An 18171-nucleotide genomic window follows, 5' to 3' on the forward strand; every position below is an offset into this window, starting at 1 on the left:
TTGTCCTGCTGCACGAACCCCCATTCTTGGGTCAGTTCACTCTCAGCCTCCTGCAATAAGCAGCTCCTATTTTAGTAAGTGAGCTTTCAGCCAGCCATTCATGGGATTCAGCAATAAAATAACCCCCAGCCACTAACACCAGTCCCAGATGCAATGCTAGGAACTGCCGGCTTACAGAGCTCAGTGCTTCAGGTGATCCAGCCACATCCGGCAATGGGCATGGTTTCCTCCACTTGAGTCAAATGAGCGTCCTCTTATGGTGCTCAGGCCCGTCCATTGCTCCTGTATGCATGCCTCAGAAAGATGTGAACCCTCACTTTGCTTTGTGTTTGCCTGGATCTATGCAAGCCACGTGAGGCACACATTTGGGAATATTACATAGCAGAGTTTCATATCTATACATATGACATTGCAGGAAACACAGTGAACATTATTGTTATGGCAGTATGTCATGAGCATTCTGAAAACACCTTACATGACATACTTTGCATTAGACAATACAGTTACACTAGAAGGGTGAACAAGAATGAACACAAATCACACCATAAGGGTGTACATGGGGTATAGTGTGTCACATGGGGCTAATCGTGGAGGTCACTGCATAGTGGTTACCACATGGAATACAGGTGTGGGGGGGATACAGGAGTGCCAGGCATTTTTGTCCCAATTCAGCACCAGCAGAAGTCTGGTGGAAAATCCTAAAAATCACTTGTTACAAGGAGCTGCAACGTGATTTACAGTAGTAAAGAGAAAACTACTGTATAAAATTACTGAGCTCTGTATTAATTCCAGAGAATTTTAGTAAATCAGTCAATATCTCCTGGGAATATATTTCTTCTGAGATAAGTGAGCTCTAAATAAATTTGATAACCCAAAAGATGCATATTTCTTCACAATCATAAATGCTAAGAAGGCAGCTGGGGGGAAGAGAGAAATGTATGTTCAGTGCAGAATTGCCTCTGTTTTCATTGTTCCCATTGATTAAGATTACATTTTTTATTCCTAATCACAGATCTTAAGTCCAGAAGGGACCATTATGTTCATATAGTCTGACGTCCTGCATAACACAAGCCAAAAAACCCTCAACTAGTAAGTTCTGCACAAGCTTACAATTTCTGTATGAACTATAACATATTTTAGAAATATAGACAAGTCACCACCCAATGCTGGCTAATTTCATGCTTCAAATTACCATGTTTCAGCATATTCCAAATGCATTTCCTTTATTATTTCAGGTTGTAATGAAGATGCTGTGTTTATTTTATGTCATCTGTTTTGCAAGGCACTTCATCAGTGATCTGTGAAAGTGATTGTGCCTGTCATATTACCACTCAGATCCAGCAAAATCTACAGTGTCTAGGCTGAGGCAAAACTCTCTTCTGATTAATTTGTGTGACAGATTTGGGCTATGTACAACGTCTGTCTTCTTCAGGCTGTTTTGTGTGTCATGGTTAAAAAAAAAATACTATTTTAATTGTAGATGCCAGCACATGGTATGTAAAGCTGCCAACAATAGATTCCCTCCTCTCCCCCCTGAATTATGTGAGCCTGCAGGTATGTTACTCACAGACCATGCATCAAGAATCTGATTTGCTCTCAGAAGAAAGTTCAGTTGGGTAGGGTTAGATTATAATAAAACTCAATCACAGATTTACCCTTAGCTCCAATATGTTAACTATTCTCCAAGAATGGCACTTCTTCCAGTACTGCATACATCTTTCAATCATTAGATCAGTCATCTGAAAAACTGTTTATAAAGCATATAGGACAGATAGTAAGATGGACACAATCTGACTTTCTTGGGGTTAAAGAGTCTGTAGTCAGAATTTGACCCCTTGAGTATATGTAGGAAATATCTGCTGAGTGGTGGAAGGGGGAAAAAAAGCCCCATCAAATCCTGTCCCCACCTCTATGGTTTCAGAGAAATCTTTATACCGAGGATTCTTCCACTGCACTGGGACAGCAGGATTTGGGGCACTCAGCAAGGAAACTGTAGCGCCTTTGCACCGTGTAACTTAGTTCCATAAGACTTTTTTTTCCATCCCTGTTCAATGGGGACTGAAAGATGGAGCTGGAGGATGCATCATTACAGTATACAGAGTCTCTGTCCTTCCCACTGTGAAGTGAGGGTGCAGTTGGCTCGAGAGTGCAAGCAGACATAGTGCAGCTTCTGTACTAACTGCAGCTGTCAGGGTCGGAGACTACCCTGTGCCATGTCTGGCCACTTGGCTTTGACCAGGAGACAGGATATCCCCCTTTGGAATAGGATTCTACAATATTTAGTCCAAAAAGTAGAAACTTGTTAAAACGCAAGTGAATGACAAATTTCATAGAGAGTAGCATTTTGGTTTTTCGTTCCAGAAATATTGTTCTGTCAATGAAAATGCCAATCTCATAGTATGATATTTACATCTATAGTTTGACATTTTAAGTAAATTGCAATAGAGTTTAAGGGTACTTAATATAGTACAACTTACCTAGAACTATTCAGGGCATTCAACTGAAAATCTAAAGCACTTCACAGGAATAAATAATATTCACAGATGAATAGTTCTAAGGATGAGGGACAAACCAGACTGGACAGATGGACAGACTGGACAGATGTCACCCTTCATATGTAATCCCCAAAATAGCAATTCACACAATTGGTACTTTATAGGATAGTAGTATCTCATCATTTGATTCATTTCCTGAGGCTTCTATAGCATACACCAACTCTGTCTGGGAGCAGTCTGGAATTTCAGAGGTGAGAAAGGTGACAGTCATTTTTGCACACATGTGCGCACACACATATACCTATCCTGTACTGACCCTTATGTGCTGAGCCTCCTGAAAGGTACAGCAGTGGACTAGGCTCTAGAACTACATTTTAATGGATAAGAATCCAGAATGATGCTGTCATACAATGGCTGGCCCCTGTAAATGAAGTAGGTGCTCCCAATTAAGCTCTGCCAATTAAGAGGGTGGGACAGCACCTGGGGTTTTAAAGGATCAGGGAAAGCCCTAGGGAGAAGTCCCTGAAAGAAGCCAGGGGAAAAAAAATCCCACTGAGTCAGAGCAGACTGGTTCATTCTGGTCAGGTGACAACTGCCGGAGACCGGGGGACTGGAGGAGGTCCTAGAAGGAAGCAGAAGGTGTTTCCTGGTGGAAGGCTGAAAGCAAGGAGAGCAGCAAGAGAGGTTTGCTGGCTGGCATCCCCAAGCCAGGGAGCCAGGCTACAGATGGCTGAAGGCAAGAGGAGGAGGAGCATTACCAGCAGCAAAAGGTTGTCTGCTGGCTCTGGAGAACAGAGTCAAGAGCCATAAGGGGCTGAAGGCAGGAGAGCTGTGGAGCAGATCACTCGCTGGCCTCTCCAGGGCTGGAAAGCTGGAACCAAAGAGGGCCAAGGAAAGATTCCAGCAGAGAGGTGGTGGAGGGTCCCATTTGGTCAGCCACATCACCAGATCAGTTGTTAGTTTGAGTTCCCACTAACACAGAGCTAAAACAGAACATTCTATATTTTCATTCAGTACATTTTGAAAAGAAATCATTAAACTCTCTCTGGAACACTCCCACACCAGCATCAACTTCCTAGACACCACAATCAGCTTCAACAATGGAACTCTACAGACAACTATGTACAAGAAACCCAGGGATCACCATACCTACCTTCATAGATCTAGTAAACCCCCCAAACACACTAAGAAATCTGTTATTTACAGCCAGGCACTCAGAATATGCTCCAAGGAGAATACATTCTTGAATGAACTCACACAGAAAAATGATAAAAAAAAAAAGAGACACAAACACCACATCTATCTGTGGGTGAACACTTTGTGAAAAGTGATCACTCTATATCTGACCTCATCCACAAAGGAAACTTGCACAACAGTTTCGAAAGATGAGCTTAGAAGCTTAAATTTATAACTTTGCAAGACACAGAACCATGTACTGAATAGAGACACTGGATTTTTTGGCTTATTACAACAATTTCTAATCTATTACCAACCCCCTCCAACTGCTCCCCCCTTCCTTTCCTCTATGACTGGAGGAGTGTAAATGGGCCACTTCACCTTGAATGGCCCCTTGAAATGTGTTAACTACTTATACTAAACCATCTGTTCCACCTTGTATTTATCCATGACATTCTGAATACATTTCCCAGACCTGTAGAAGAGCTCTATGTAAGCTTGTCTCTCACGAACAGAAATTAGTCCAATAAAAGATATTATCTCACCCACCTTGTCTACCTCGTATTATGTTTAATAACCAGTTTATGCTTAATTGGCTCACTCTGAATGCGTTCAGTGCTAGTGAGGACTCAACCAGTTCAACTGGTCCACTACTGCTTAAGATTGCACCAGAGGCCTTGCGCTATTTGCCAGGGGGAAAAAAATCACTACTTTGCACTGAAATGGTTTAAAACATGGGGTACAACAAACTGTTTCAGCATAGCCATGTTAACATTTAACACAATCAGCTCATTTACAAGAGGCTTTATTTTCTCCTGTGGACAGGGTCAGTGTTCACAACATTCACCTCCTACTGTATGGGAATCCAAGCAGGTCATACACAAGCTGGAGAATCATGTGTGCTTGTGAGCACCCTTCTCTTGGATGCTGTGAGAGTCAATCTCAAGACAGTCTCAGCCTTAATTGATTGGCAAAGCAAGTCTTGTGTTTGTTTCAAGCTCCTGTGTATCACATGGTACTGGATAGTAGAGATGGCGAAAATATGCTGATACTTAGATTTGGACGTCCTAATGTTTGCAGAATATACTGATCCAAATTTTGATCATCATCCACCTCTAATATTAGCTACATGCTCTCAACCAGCAGCAATTCCCCAAACACCCCCCTCCTTACTTTTAGGTATTTTCTCAAATGTTCAAGGGAAGTAGTCTTGCACCATCTTTCCTTCTTTGGAGTGACTGGCCCTCTTCAAAACAAAAGTTGGTAGACTTTTTTGCCCTACGCAGCTATACTAGTTCTTTCAGAGAGTACAGCAAGCTAAGCCTCACTTTCTTATTCCTTAAAAATGTCTAGTACATTAAGAGTAGCAGGTGATCTGCTTGCCCCCAATTCAGCAGCAGTGGATAAAGCAAAGCCTCTTTCTCTTGATAAAGCTCACTAAATCATATTGCAGGCTGGGACCAGAGTTGCCTAACACTACCTTGTACAATAAGTACAGAATCTAGGCCAGGCTAAATGTATTTATTTGGTTTTACTTAGAAACTGATCCCAATGGATACAAAACATCATTGAGAGAAACAGAGTCATGTTTCTGACTTGCATAACTGGAGTTTTAGTATCAGATTTTCAAAGATTCAGAAGCCTAAGTCCTGGTCAAGTTAGGTCAATTTAACTATGTCAGTCAGGGGATGTGAAAAATCCACACCCCTGAGAGACTTAGTTAAGACTACCTAAGCCCTGGTATAGAAACCACTAAGTTGACAGAAGCATTCTTCCATCAAACTAGCTACTGTCTCTCAGGGGGTGGATTTACCACAGTGACAGAAAAAATCCTTCCTTCGCTGTAGCAAGGGTCTATTCAACAGTGGCTTAGCTGCAGCGCTGTAAGGCTTGTACTATAGCCATAGCCTGAGGCTACATTCAAAACTGTATATTGAATTGTGCAACTTTTTACACGTGCAATTAAAGAAATGCTTCACAATCCAGCATTTGCCCATACCAACAACCAGTTTATGCTGTAGCTAAATTGCACACAGCCTAAATTTTTTTGCCTACAGCCTACATTTTTGTTTTTAAAATGAAAACTGATCCTCAGTCCTTTATGTTTGTGGGAAGCAAAGTGAGTTTAAAAAGAAACATTTATGCTTAAAAACATATATCAGTAATTAGTCTTCAAATAGGCAGAAAATATTCTGGCTCAAACTGGGATTTTTATCTGTGTGATGTTTTTATCTGTGTGATTTTTTTTTCTCCTCCCAAATCAGACAAACTACTAATTAGTGAAGAGTGAGTGCACAGGGGAGATAACCCAAGAAGAGTGCCCTATAATTACATTAAATATTCTCTGTTTGAAGCAGTAAAACAATGCATGAGGCAACATAATTCATGTTAGTCAGAATCTTCAAAACTACTGGGTCAAATTCAGTCTTGGCATTGCTCCACTGAAGTCAGTGAAGTTATACCAGGGATGAATAATTTGTTAGCACACTTCTATTCGATTCATAGTTTGTGATTATTTACTGAGATTACATTAATTAAGGCTGACAAAAAGCCATGTGCGTGATGGAGTGAATCAACCTAATCAATGAATTCATTGTTATGGATTATGAAAAGCCATGTAATCATACAGACATTTTACACCGTTGACTGGATTTGCTACAATAAATGGTACACGTATCCTAAAAAAAAATGTTTACAAGCAGCAAGGTCTAGTGGATTCAGTACAGGAAGGGGTGCCAAGGCTTCCTGAGCCCAATTTCCAACTGTATGTTCTTAGGCAAGCCACTAAACACGAGACTGTGCCATTTAAACACTAGGCACAGATCCTAGTAAGAGATGGTGCAGGGCTCCAATGCCCAAGGAGTGCCGAGAAGCCTTTTGCAGAATGTCTTTTGGAGCTTCTGGACACAGTTTCTGTGGGCCAGCTACTACACCCCTTTGAGGGGTGCAGCTGACTATTCCAGTGAGGGTTGCCAGATGCCCTGAGGGGAAGAAGGAGGGAGTAACCCTTGTTCCCAAAGTGCAGGGGATTTAGGTCTTCATTGTCCTTGTATGGGCTATGGAAAGGAGGGTGGGAGCCAATTATGTCTCCCCACCCAGCAACACACTGGTCAACTATTTAAGGGCCAGGCAGAATCTGACCCTTAATGTTGAATTCTCAGTTTCCCCATATATTTAAAAAAAAGGCAATGATACCTGAGTACCTGACCAAAGGCAGTTGGAGACTCACATTGTTAATGTTTATACAGTGTTTGAGGTTGTAAAGTGATCAATATTATTATTTTAAACTGTTCTGAGTCAGTCTCCATCTCCAAAGCATCTTGAACAAAATCCCTCTGGCTGTTAAATTCCTCTTTTTTAGAACTGGTAGAAGCTGAGCTGGAAAGCCTGGGAAAAACTTCATTCTTTATTTTTCATAAACATTTGTATAGCATAACTTTGCATGGCATTTTACAGAAATTAAAAAGGTGTCCCTGAAGTGTTTGCCTCCCCAATTAGACATATATATAGACACTCAACAGGGGACACATAGAAGACAGTTACAATAGATAAAAATGAGTCATATTGTATAGTGATAGAATTATAAATTCTGATAATTTTCAGTAGATACTGATATAGACCAGAGGAAGGAGCAGACAGTGCAGGAATGGCAATCCTAATTCAATGGTTCATCATGAAGATCTTCAGTAAAAAACTTTGACATATACCTCCCTAAAATTTTGTAATAAGGATCTTCATCTTCAATAATCTCTCTCAAAATTCCGTCCTGCACCCAAACAAACCTTTCTGGATGAAAGCTGTCAAAACTGGTATTTCCTGCAAAAGTTTCCATTTAGCTGAAACAGCATTTTCAAACGAGAAACTGCTTTATTTAACAATTACCAACAGATTCTAGTCACAAGTTAAGGTGACAAACATGTGTGAGCGAGAGAGAGAGAGAACAAACCCCAAAGTCACGATCCATGGGCTATTCTGATTGGCCTCAGACTCTGCTTCCTTTAATCAGTCCTCACCTGGCCTGCCAGGATTAAATTAGGGCAATTATGCCCTAGCTCTTCTACTTAATTTGTCATTAAGATAACGTGACACAGAACCAGACCATGCTGTCACAGTTATCCTAGCTTTCAGCAATGAAAAATGATAGTCAAATTCTGTTCCTCAATAACGGAAGGAATAAAACTCTCCTGAAGTACTAGAGATGGGACTGAGCCATAAAGTTGAGGGCAAGACGTGAAACTGACTTTACTGAACATTGACGGATATTCAAATGTTTGGTCTTGGTCTGAGTTCACCACTGCTATAAAATTATTCTTATTCTCTATAGTTTTCCCAAAACATAAAATCCTTTTCATGTGACCTCTTCTTTTAAACAAGTATTACAATTTACAGTTTTCTTCCAGACAGAAATTACGTATCCAAATGTGTGCAGAAGGGGGACTATGCCTTTGAATGAAGTGTTAAATTTTACTTTATCTGAACAGAATCATTTTATCTTTTTCCATCAACCTACAACTTTGTTCCAGATTAGTAAGTGTAAAACCAACAACTCAATCACATTTTACCATGGATAACAAGGTCTTATCTAATGTTTGCTTTGTAGATATAATTTGAAAGGGAGGCTTTTATTAACATTTTAGCTCACTGAAATCAAAGAAATGCAATGAGTTTTGATAAATATTCAAATTTTCCCTAAATGACTTATATTGCTTCCATTGTAGATTTCTATCTACCAGAATGTCAAAAGTAAGAAATTGGAAACTAAGTGAAATAAATAAAATTTTATGGTTTTTTTTACACAGTACATTCCAATTTATTACATGTTTAAGAAATATCTGCAAACTACAGTATCTTAACTAAATAAATCCTTGGAAATTTAATATTCTCTGTAAAACACCACACACATAAAAAGTATATTAAAAGAACATTAAGGCTGCAAAATCAAACACTCAGGAGTCAGAAAATGACAGAATTAAGGTTGCCTGTGTAACCTTACTTGGGCCTTTTATGCATATGCATTATGACAGTCTTTAATTACATGATCACAGATTATTTTACCCCTGCCTCATTCATCTCACCCTTCTCTTAGATACTTTTAATCCCTAAATGACCTTCATATAGCCTTTATAACAACATTTTTCTGTAACACTGTAGAAATTGCCATACTAGTGCCTTTTAACAAAATCCCATTTAGTATGGAGAGCTCCCTCTTAAACTGATAACAGGGCCAGGAAATATGCTGTCCCAGCCACTCTGTGCTAATAGCCTTAATCGCTTTTTGCAGGGTCTCATTCTTAAGCAGTAGCTCTGGCAATCACAGTCCACATTTTGTCTGGGAGTGGACAGGTATTGAATCAGCTTGACACATACAAAAATCTAGCTCTGGACTTTGCAACAGTGAACTTTTGTCCAATGCTGTAGTGTGTGTCTGCAACATCAAATCTTACTCAGGTTTTTATTCTATTTGCAAGTCATATATTTATAGCTGAAAGAACATCTTCGTATTCTTGAGGGGACTGCCAAGGCCCTTCTGGCAAAGGTAATAAGTGGTTTATGGTTCATTGCAGCTAACCCAGGCCTCCCCTAAACACACACAGCACTTTTTACACTCATGAATTAATGCCAAAGCCTCCTTCCCTATTTGAGCATACTGATACTCGTTTTTTGTTAGCGCCTGAGATACAAAAGTTATGACCATACTGTTGTAAGAGGACTGTGCCAGTCCATCCACGGAGATGTCCGTGAACAGTTTAGTTTTGTGCTGCTCACTGTTATCTCAGGACTTGGGGCCTCTTTAATTAACTTCTCCAATTTCTCAAAATCTTTATTGAGATTTGAATCCCATTTCCATTGGACATCTTTGCACAGTAGCATTGTTTCAGACAGCTAGATTATATACACCAATTTCCCTACATAGTTTATCTCTCCAAGGAATCTTTGTATCTGTTCCTTGTCTGTTGAGGCAGACATGTTTCTGATGGTCTCAACTGTACTCAGTTAACTTCTCCCCAAGATACGTTATTTCCATTACACAGAATTTACATTTTTGTTTGTTCAGCTTTGGCCCAGCGGCTCTGGATCTTTCCAAACTTGGCTGGAGTCTCTGTTCATGTTCTTCTGATGTCCCGTCCCCCACCATCATTATCTATATCAGGGGCACCATCAGAAATTTTTTGCATGGTATGCACCAACCTCATCATACCACCTGCCCTCTCCCAGCCAGCTTCCCAATGATCTCTGTTCCATAATTTGAGACATCCTCAACCTCTTCTTGTGTTTTGGTCACCTGCTTTTCTAATCAGGGCACCCTCTAGATGACACCAAAGGCTTGACATGCCTTTTTTAACCCAATAATGGGTGCGCTTTTCCCTAGCACTATTACCAATTGTTTCTTTTCCAGTGTTATTTACCCATCCATTTAGTTTACATATGTGTTTAATGGGATACAATCACCACTAAAAGCTTTGAGTTTTATCTGTTTACCTGTTTTATCATGCCTAAGTGACAGACTGCTCTCTACTCTCCACACGCTTCATTCTGGACAGAGTGACTGCCTCTGCTGGGCAAATTCCAAGTGCTTTATCAAGGGTTAATGCAGAGTCTTCCAGTAGTTTCTCTCTGAGTTTTCTGTGCTAGATCCCAATCCCAATCTGTTTGCAATGCTGAGTGTCACAGTGCCAACATTTAGGTGCCTAGAAAAAGCACAGAAACAAACTTGCAATCTACAAAGCCTGAGTTAGGTGCCTAGGTTCCCTATAAAAATGGGAGAGATAGGCACTTTAGAATGCAGTTCACAAAAGCTAGCATGGTAAGTGGCTCCCCACTTAAGATAGTCAGTGGAAGATGCCAACAACAGGATTGTATACTAATCAATCTCTCAGAGATAGGCACCTAAATCCAGGCTATAGGGAGGCACATATCTATGCTTAGTGACCCATGAACAGGAACCAGCAGCCTGGAGTCAAGCCACTTAGGTACTGTGACGCTGGTTGGATTAGGGGGGCCCTTGAGGTGTATTCAGGAGCTCTGATTACTCCCTTCTACACCAATCACGTGCCGGGGGTGTCATGCTGGCTGGATTGGGGGGGAAGGGGGGACATTTATTATATTATTTAACATCAATGTCAAAATCATAGTAATTCATGTGAGATCTGCCATGTCAGGTACTGTTAGAAAGGCTATAATGTGCTAAGTAAGATAATGTTTATGTTCATGTATTATATGTGTAACGCGAGTTATGGATATGTTTGATATATCTGTATTTCAAATTGTGATGTGTCTGGGTCACACCCCAGACAGGATGGCTGCAGAACAATAGCCTGCTTAATGGCCCATTAAGAGATCCACTGGTACAAGGGGCCAGGGGGAGAAGCCAGGGATATATGAGTCACCAGGACTGGCTCATGTGACTCTGGACTCCATTTCGGTTCCTGTGAAATTGCACAAGCAGCATGGGAAGGGCCAGAGGACATAAAAAGCAGATGCCTGGGATCCATTTTGTCTTTAATCCTGTTCAACTTTTAGCCACCTATCTACCTCTGGATCAACTCATCTATAACTGAATTTTTTTTTTTTTTGGTAATCACAATTTCCTTATTTCTGAATAAAAAACAAATTACCTTACGTCTTACACACAAAAAACCAAGAAAAAGCAGAAATGTTTTTCACACAAAACCCTAAAACATTCCCTCTTACTGGGGCCATATAACTGACTCTGTACATAAGCATCTTAACACAACTATTGTAATCTAACAGAACACTGAAGCTGTGAAACAAAGGACTGAGACCCATTCAGGTACTGGATGTATACCAGAGGGATTATACAAGCCTGCAAACTCCACAATCCTACTAGAAACCTGATATATATGGACTTTCAAATCATTTGTATGTATCTGATTGCTTTAATCCTTTAACATTTCTCTTATAGTTTGTTTCTTTCTTTTTATAATAAACCTTTAGTTTTATTTACTAAAGGATTGGCTGGCAGCGTGGTATTTTGGGTAAGATCTAAATGTATATTGATCTGTTACTGTGGCTGACCCTTTGGGCTCAGGAGAAACCTTTTGGGTAAAGAGCATAGAGTTTTAAATAACTGGTCTCTTTACTGGACCTAGTGGCTGATTGGGAGCCGGAGACTGAAATGCAGTAAAGGGGGCTGTGTATATTGGCTTCTTGATAACCCATGTGGGGAATCAGAAGCAGTTTGTGGCTGGTTGGGAAGTCTGACTTCAGTGTCACTGACTTCAGTGTTGGGAGAATCTGCTCTCCTTTTGCAGCCTGCCCTGACTTTGTCACTTTCAGGTGGCTGCCCTGGGGACGGAAGGGTCACAGGTGCCTATGGCATTTCTTGCAGCACTGTGTTAGAGGCCCACCTTGCTCCACACAAAGCCAGAGGCCGTGGTGGTGGAGGCTCTGAACAGGGGCTCTCATCTTTCAGGAGAGTGCTCTGAGCACTGAGTATGCGATATTCTGATGTAGGGCTCCCTCAACTTCTCCTGTTGGAGCTGTTCCACAGTGGATAAATACTTAAATAATCACTGGAACAGAGAGAGATATAGTGAGTGACTCTGTAGCCCAGGGGTTAGGGCTCCCCTTGGGAAGTGGGAGATCCCATGTCCAGTCCCCTGCTGTAATCACTCTTACATTATTTATCCACAGTGGAACAGCTTCAACAGGAGAGATTGTGGGAGCCACACATGGGAATGTCCCACAACTCAGTAGTTAGTGCATTCTCCTGAGAGGTCAGAGAATCCTCTCTCCCACTGTGGAAGAGAGGGAAAATTGAGCCTGGTTCTCCAACATTCCAGAGAAGCATTCTAACCACTGGAATGAAAATTACAAGTAGGCTAGGAAGGTCTAGATTTTATTGGTAAATGTCAAAATACATCAATTGCCCAGTACACACAAACCAACAAAATTTGTCCATCAATAATCATTTAAATGTACACATAGGCAAAGAAAATACTGCTTGAGAGCTTAAAGTTAGATGAAAGTATATTTACTTTGTATATTTTGACATGTGAGGTTGACAATTTGAATTTTAATGTTCACAGCATTCATTCTCAAAATCTACTGTCATTAAATAAATTGTGATCCCCCTATTTCCTACCTCCCTATAATTTCCTGTGACTGTGAAAATTTAAATTATGAAAAATAGAAAAGAAATGCTCAAAAATAAACATATTATCCATTAAAGTTACCAAAAATAAAAATTTAATTCTGACAAGCCTGGTTATAAAGTGGGCATTATCACCTCCTTCTCCTCTTCAATTTTGAAAGGGCCCCAATCTGATCGGCAGCCTCTGAACACACCTACCAAATCAGAATCTGTACACGACCTAGACATTCATACACCTTCCTTTCCCGGTTTGTGAATTGCCTTGGGGCTTAGATGGAAGATAGACATCCATGGCTAGAGTGAGGCATGTATGCTGGGTGTATGCTCAGAGGCAGGAGGAACATTGGAACCGAGAGAACTTTTACCCTTAAAAATTAGGTGATTTTATGAAGCCATCAAGTGATTTTAGGCACTTACACAGTTGAACAGGAGTTTTGTCAATCACAGTTGAGCCAAAACTGGAATGTAAGTGCTTAAATCTGGGATTTAGGTGCTTCAGTACCTTTGTAGCTCCCACCCTTAGCGCTTAAGGTGCTTGCAAAAGCTCAGTTCCAACTGGCTATGCAAAGCAACAGCAGCTTCATAGAACCTTGCCCAGACTCTGTCTGGGAAGCTCAGCCTTAAAGGCACAGTCCCCAACAACCCATAGCTGCCCACCTATTAAGTAAGACATACTGCTGAAAAACACATCACACTGGTGTTATACTCCTGCCCTCACTATTTGTTTCCAGTTTCAAGTCTTAGGGTCCTATTCTGGCCCCTGCCCCTTTATACAGCTCTGTTGGGATGTAAAGATGCCATAAAAACCAGGAGTGGTGGTGGAATTCAGCATTTGTAATACATGATATTTTAGAAATACAGAAGATGGACTAGGCTCACTACAACGGTGTATTGCTACTCCTTCTCTGAGGGAGTTAATGCCGTGATCAGGATATTAATGCTACTACAAGGAACATTATCCATTCCATCATCTTACTGAAGACTTTAGCTCTCTTTTGCAAGGTTACATGCTGATTTGAATGGCTGATATGACAGTGGGATAAATCTATATCAGATTAGAAACTCCATTTTGTAATATGCCTGTAACATGCCTGGATATGCCCAAAGACAACCTATTGTACTCCATTATAGACAGTTTCTCTATTCAGGAAAAATGTTCAACATCTCTTAGAAGAATAATCACTGAGAAGCCATCAAGGTTGTAATCTGGAGCCATCAACTTTGATGGTCTCTCAACTGACGGCCCACACACAGGAAATAATTATTTTCCTAAATAAGAGCCCATGGGTAGGGCCAGGCATGACAAAGGCATTGGGTCGAGGTGAGAGGAGTTTCTCAAGGCAGGTCTACACTACCAACTTCCAGTGAAACAGCTGCACCAATGCAGCTGCACTGCTGTGGCACTTCCAGTGAAGATGCTCTAAACCGATGGGAGAGAGCTCTCCTGCTGGCTTAATAACTCCACCTCTGTGGGAGGTGGTAGCTGTGTTGACAGGAGAAGCTCTCCTGCAGACATAGCACTATCTACACCAGCACTTAGACTGCTCGTGGGTGTGTATTATTCATATCCCTGAGCAACATAGTTATACCGAAGTAATTCTGTGGTGTAGACCAGGGCTGAGTTAAGCACAGCAGAGAAGCCTTACTTAAGCTCAAGGTTCTATTACTGCCACATGTAAGAAAGAGCTGCAGAAGAGAAAAGGGCAGGCGGGACTGTCTACAGCCTGACAAACTCTGGATTCACAGAAGGGGTGAAATCAGACAAGGGGAGAGTGAGAATCAGAATTTTTGTTGTTTTCAAAAATCTGCAGCTCTTGAATGCTTTTAAGAGTACATTTTCTGTGGTTAAAAAATGTCGTGACTAAGCCAGTGTTCCTTGTTTTCCTACCACATTATCCTCAAAGGGGTTAAACTAGAAGTCCAGAGAGCACACAGCCTAGGTGAGGGATCAGGTGTAAGTGAATGGGGTGGGGGTCAAAGTCTCAAAAACTGATTTGGGGTTTCAGGGCAGCAGTGTCCTCATCCCACCCAAGCAAAAGTGTCAGATAAGAGGTCTGAGCTCATGAGTGTGCCTTAGGGCCCCAGATCTGGAAATGGTGACAAGACTCTACCCAGAGTCAGTTGTCTTGCAAGCACATGGGACCAACTGATTGGGTCCATTTACTACCAATTAGTGACTGTGTGAACTGTGCCAAGTTCTAACAGTTGATCCCCCCAACTCACTATTCCAGCTGATCGGGCTTTCCATCACCCAATTTCCAGTAGAGTGATTTTCACAGAGGGACTGTCATTGGCTCAGTAGAAGGAAAGAACATTCAGCATGCCACCGTTTCCTTCTGTGCAGCCACTAACTGTGCTCTGAAAGAGAGAGGAGCATCTGGCCCTTAATAAACAACAAATGCAGCTTCTGTATTTGTTTTGAGTCCAGCTGTCTCTCTTTAAATTCGTTGTGATCAGTGAGGTGTTGGAAATGTTTGCAGCATAATAGCAGTCTGACTTGAACTGTGAGAGCTTTGGCTTATAGCCCTGGCTAGTTTTCTAGGTTGGGCATGTGCCTTGTTCTGTTTTGCCAAGTTGAGAAGTGATCTCAGAGTGTGTTTAAATTGGTTTCTCGGAGGTTTTTAAACTTCTGCTAATTGGTGTGAAATTTTAAATAAGTTATATTTAGAGAGTGCTTGACTGTATTTAATCCTTCTGACACCACCTCCATAAGAATCCTGATTCTGTGCTTTGTCATATTTTAAGAGTGTAAAAATCGATTCCGCTTAGATCTGACAAATTTACAAATGGATTTTAGATCTGCTTCATTCTGGTTGTGTTGAAAAAAAAAAAAAAAGTTTTTTTATAGTGAATTAATGGCTATATGCAGAGGCTATATGGTAGCTATCTCAGTGGGAACTCTGACTCCCTGTGCTCTTTTGTTTCTGTTGTGCCTGACTGAATATTGGCTTTGCTATGTGTTTCTACTTATCCAGCTTGCCTTGCAAGGTTGTTTCATGAATGTGCCTAATTTGCTCTCTCTTTGCTGGATTAAAACACTCCTCCAACTTTGCTTTTGCCAGCTGGAAGACTGAGAGGAACATTCAAAGCAGTAGATGAGAGTAGCAAACTGATTTTGTGAATAAATAACAGGATTTGTGCTTTTGCTGTCAAAGAACTATTTTGAAAATGGATTCCCAAGTGCCTGATTAAGTAAGTAAAACATACTTTGAAAAATCATGGAAGCTAGGCAGTCTGACGTATTACATGCATGCAAGGTTAGGCTGGAACTCAATGGAGGCCTTAACTAAGCAAGCTGCAGGCTGTGAAAGCTGGCTATAATGTGAAGCGGAATATGGATGTGTGCACAGATGTTAAGTACCTTTAGCCTATGAATAAGTCTGTCTTCAGTTCAGGAACTAATACATTAATTTTAAACAACTAGGGAAGTTTACATTGGATTTTACTTAAGCAGCATTATTTTATAACAATTTTTTTGCTCTCTCAACAGGAGCTTAGGAGGGAAGGCTATAACAGCTACAGAGGCAGCAGTGGTAGTGACCCGATGAATGAAAGAGACAGTAAAGATGACTTGATGTAGACGCTGGGGGGCGGCGGAATGTATATTATTCTGGAAAGGGTACTTGAAAGGTCCCTCATTTGCAGGAAGTGCTGCCTGATAGAATTGATGAAAGAGAATATCCAAGGTCTGGAGATGCAGCTAGAAACTAGAAACTGAGCTTAGAAGAGGATTTGAACACTTGACAAAACCATTAGTCAATTCTTGGTAGTGCAGTCTGTAGTGTACTGTAGTGCGATGCTGTCAGTGTTGGTCTGTAGGCAAATATAGAAGGGAGTCTACTAATACAAAACAAGCCCCAAACATTTAAAAACGGGCAAATTCATAGTTAAAGCATGGTTGTGCCCCAGAAAGTGACTTTGAAAAGTGGTACAATGGATTTACATATGCATTGCGTCTCACTGATTTTCAAGTCAAATTTGCTGAATTTCTAAATAAAAGCATTATTTTCTGGCACTCCTGCAAACAAACATCCAGCTCCAAGAGGCAATTCTGGTTTCTTTCCATCTAATGCATCACTCCAAATAACAGATTTTGCTAGCCATGTTCTGTGCTACCTCACATGCCTGGAGTGATACCTGTGCAACCCATTAGCTTCAAGGGGTTACATTCTATTGTGATGTCCAAAGTCTATACTTCCTTGTTTTTAAGTTAATTGAAAAGCATGAGGCCTGCAGCAGTACATAAGGCAAGTCTAATGTATATGCACTTATGAAATGTGTGTATATTGCTGCCTGGCCTTCACACCCTGTGGCTCTGAACTGGACATTCTGCAAAACTACACATACAGGAGAGTGTTTGGGAATGTGCCACAATACTGAAATTTTCTTTTCTTTTCTTTTTTTTTAAAAGCAAAATGAGGTGTCATTTCAGGTCAATTTGGCCAGAATTAGAACATTTAGTTCTTTGAACTGACCCAGCATATTTCATTTTGAATCAATTCAACAAAACCATTCAACTGTATTACCCTACTGCATTCCTTATGGGTATTGAAGTTCAGGCCCCCCTTCTCTCCTACAAGCCAGGAAGTTTGGATGACTACATCTCCCATAATGCAATGCTGATTTTCCTGACCAAACTGTGTTTATTATGGGAGTCACATGACTATGTGTGTTATGTAAAGTTTAGTCCAGCCAGGGAGCCTGGTTCATAGTAAAGTATGGGGGCATTTGGATTCCCATGCAATGCACCACTATTGGAAAATGCTTTTTTATTTTATTTTTTTTTAAACTTGAAATGAAGCCTTTTGAGTCAGTTCAATAAACCAAAATGAAACATTTTGATTTTTTTGAACATTGAAATGTTTTATTTGATCAAAAATAGCAAAACAAAATATTTTGACATTTCCAAATCGAAGTTGTTCAGAATGTCTGTTCCACTAACTGTTTCAAAATTTAAACTTTTTGTCCCAATTTGAGATGAAAACAGATGTTAAATGTCAGAATTTCCAATGGGATGGAAATTCCAAATGTTAGTCTGGTCTATATACGGCTTTTAAAATACTTAATACATAATACAGCAAACTTGTGTTGCGTTTTCCTATCTCAATCATAAAGACAATTTGCTTCCCTTTCTTCTTGCCTCCTCCCAAAAGCAAATTGCCAGCTTTCTCCCCCAATGCAAAGAATTTACTTTAATTTGCAAAAAAGTGAAGTTAATTTGGAAGAACAGAGCACTTGTGTTGGAAGAACAAGAGGAACTGACAGCCAGAAGTTCTGTCTCCCTTGTTTGAAGGACAACTGCTTTGTAAACAACAGAACACACAACACATGCACGGACAGGTGGTGTTTCTTTTAAAAAAATGTGACATTATTCCCTTCCTCTAA

At 40.6% G+C, this 18171-nt stretch overlaps 1 long non-coding RNA gene across 1 annotated transcript in view; it reads right to left on the reverse strand.

Moving 5' to 3' along the window:
• The window catches only part of LOC137167163 (uncharacterized), a 63889-nt gene that overhangs the window by 17278 nt on the left and 28440 nt on the right, over window positions 1-18171 (reverse strand). Inside the window, exon 2 of the long non-coding RNA XR_010924031.1 lies at window positions 10152-10360. This is a non-coding gene — a long non-coding RNA (uncharacterized lncRNA). The remainder of the gene's footprint in view (window positions 1-10151; window positions 10361-18171) is intronic.

The sequence above is a fragment of the Emydura macquarii genome, unplaced genomic scaffold (assembly GCF_026122565.2).
Source record: "Emydura macquarii macquarii isolate MOO-44397 ecotype Brisbane River unplaced genomic scaffold, CSIRO-AGI_Emac_v2 contig_2897, whole genome shotgun sequence".
In the NCBI taxonomy this organism is placed as follows: Eukaryota; Metazoa; Chordata; order Testudines; family Chelidae; genus Emydura; species Emydura macquarii.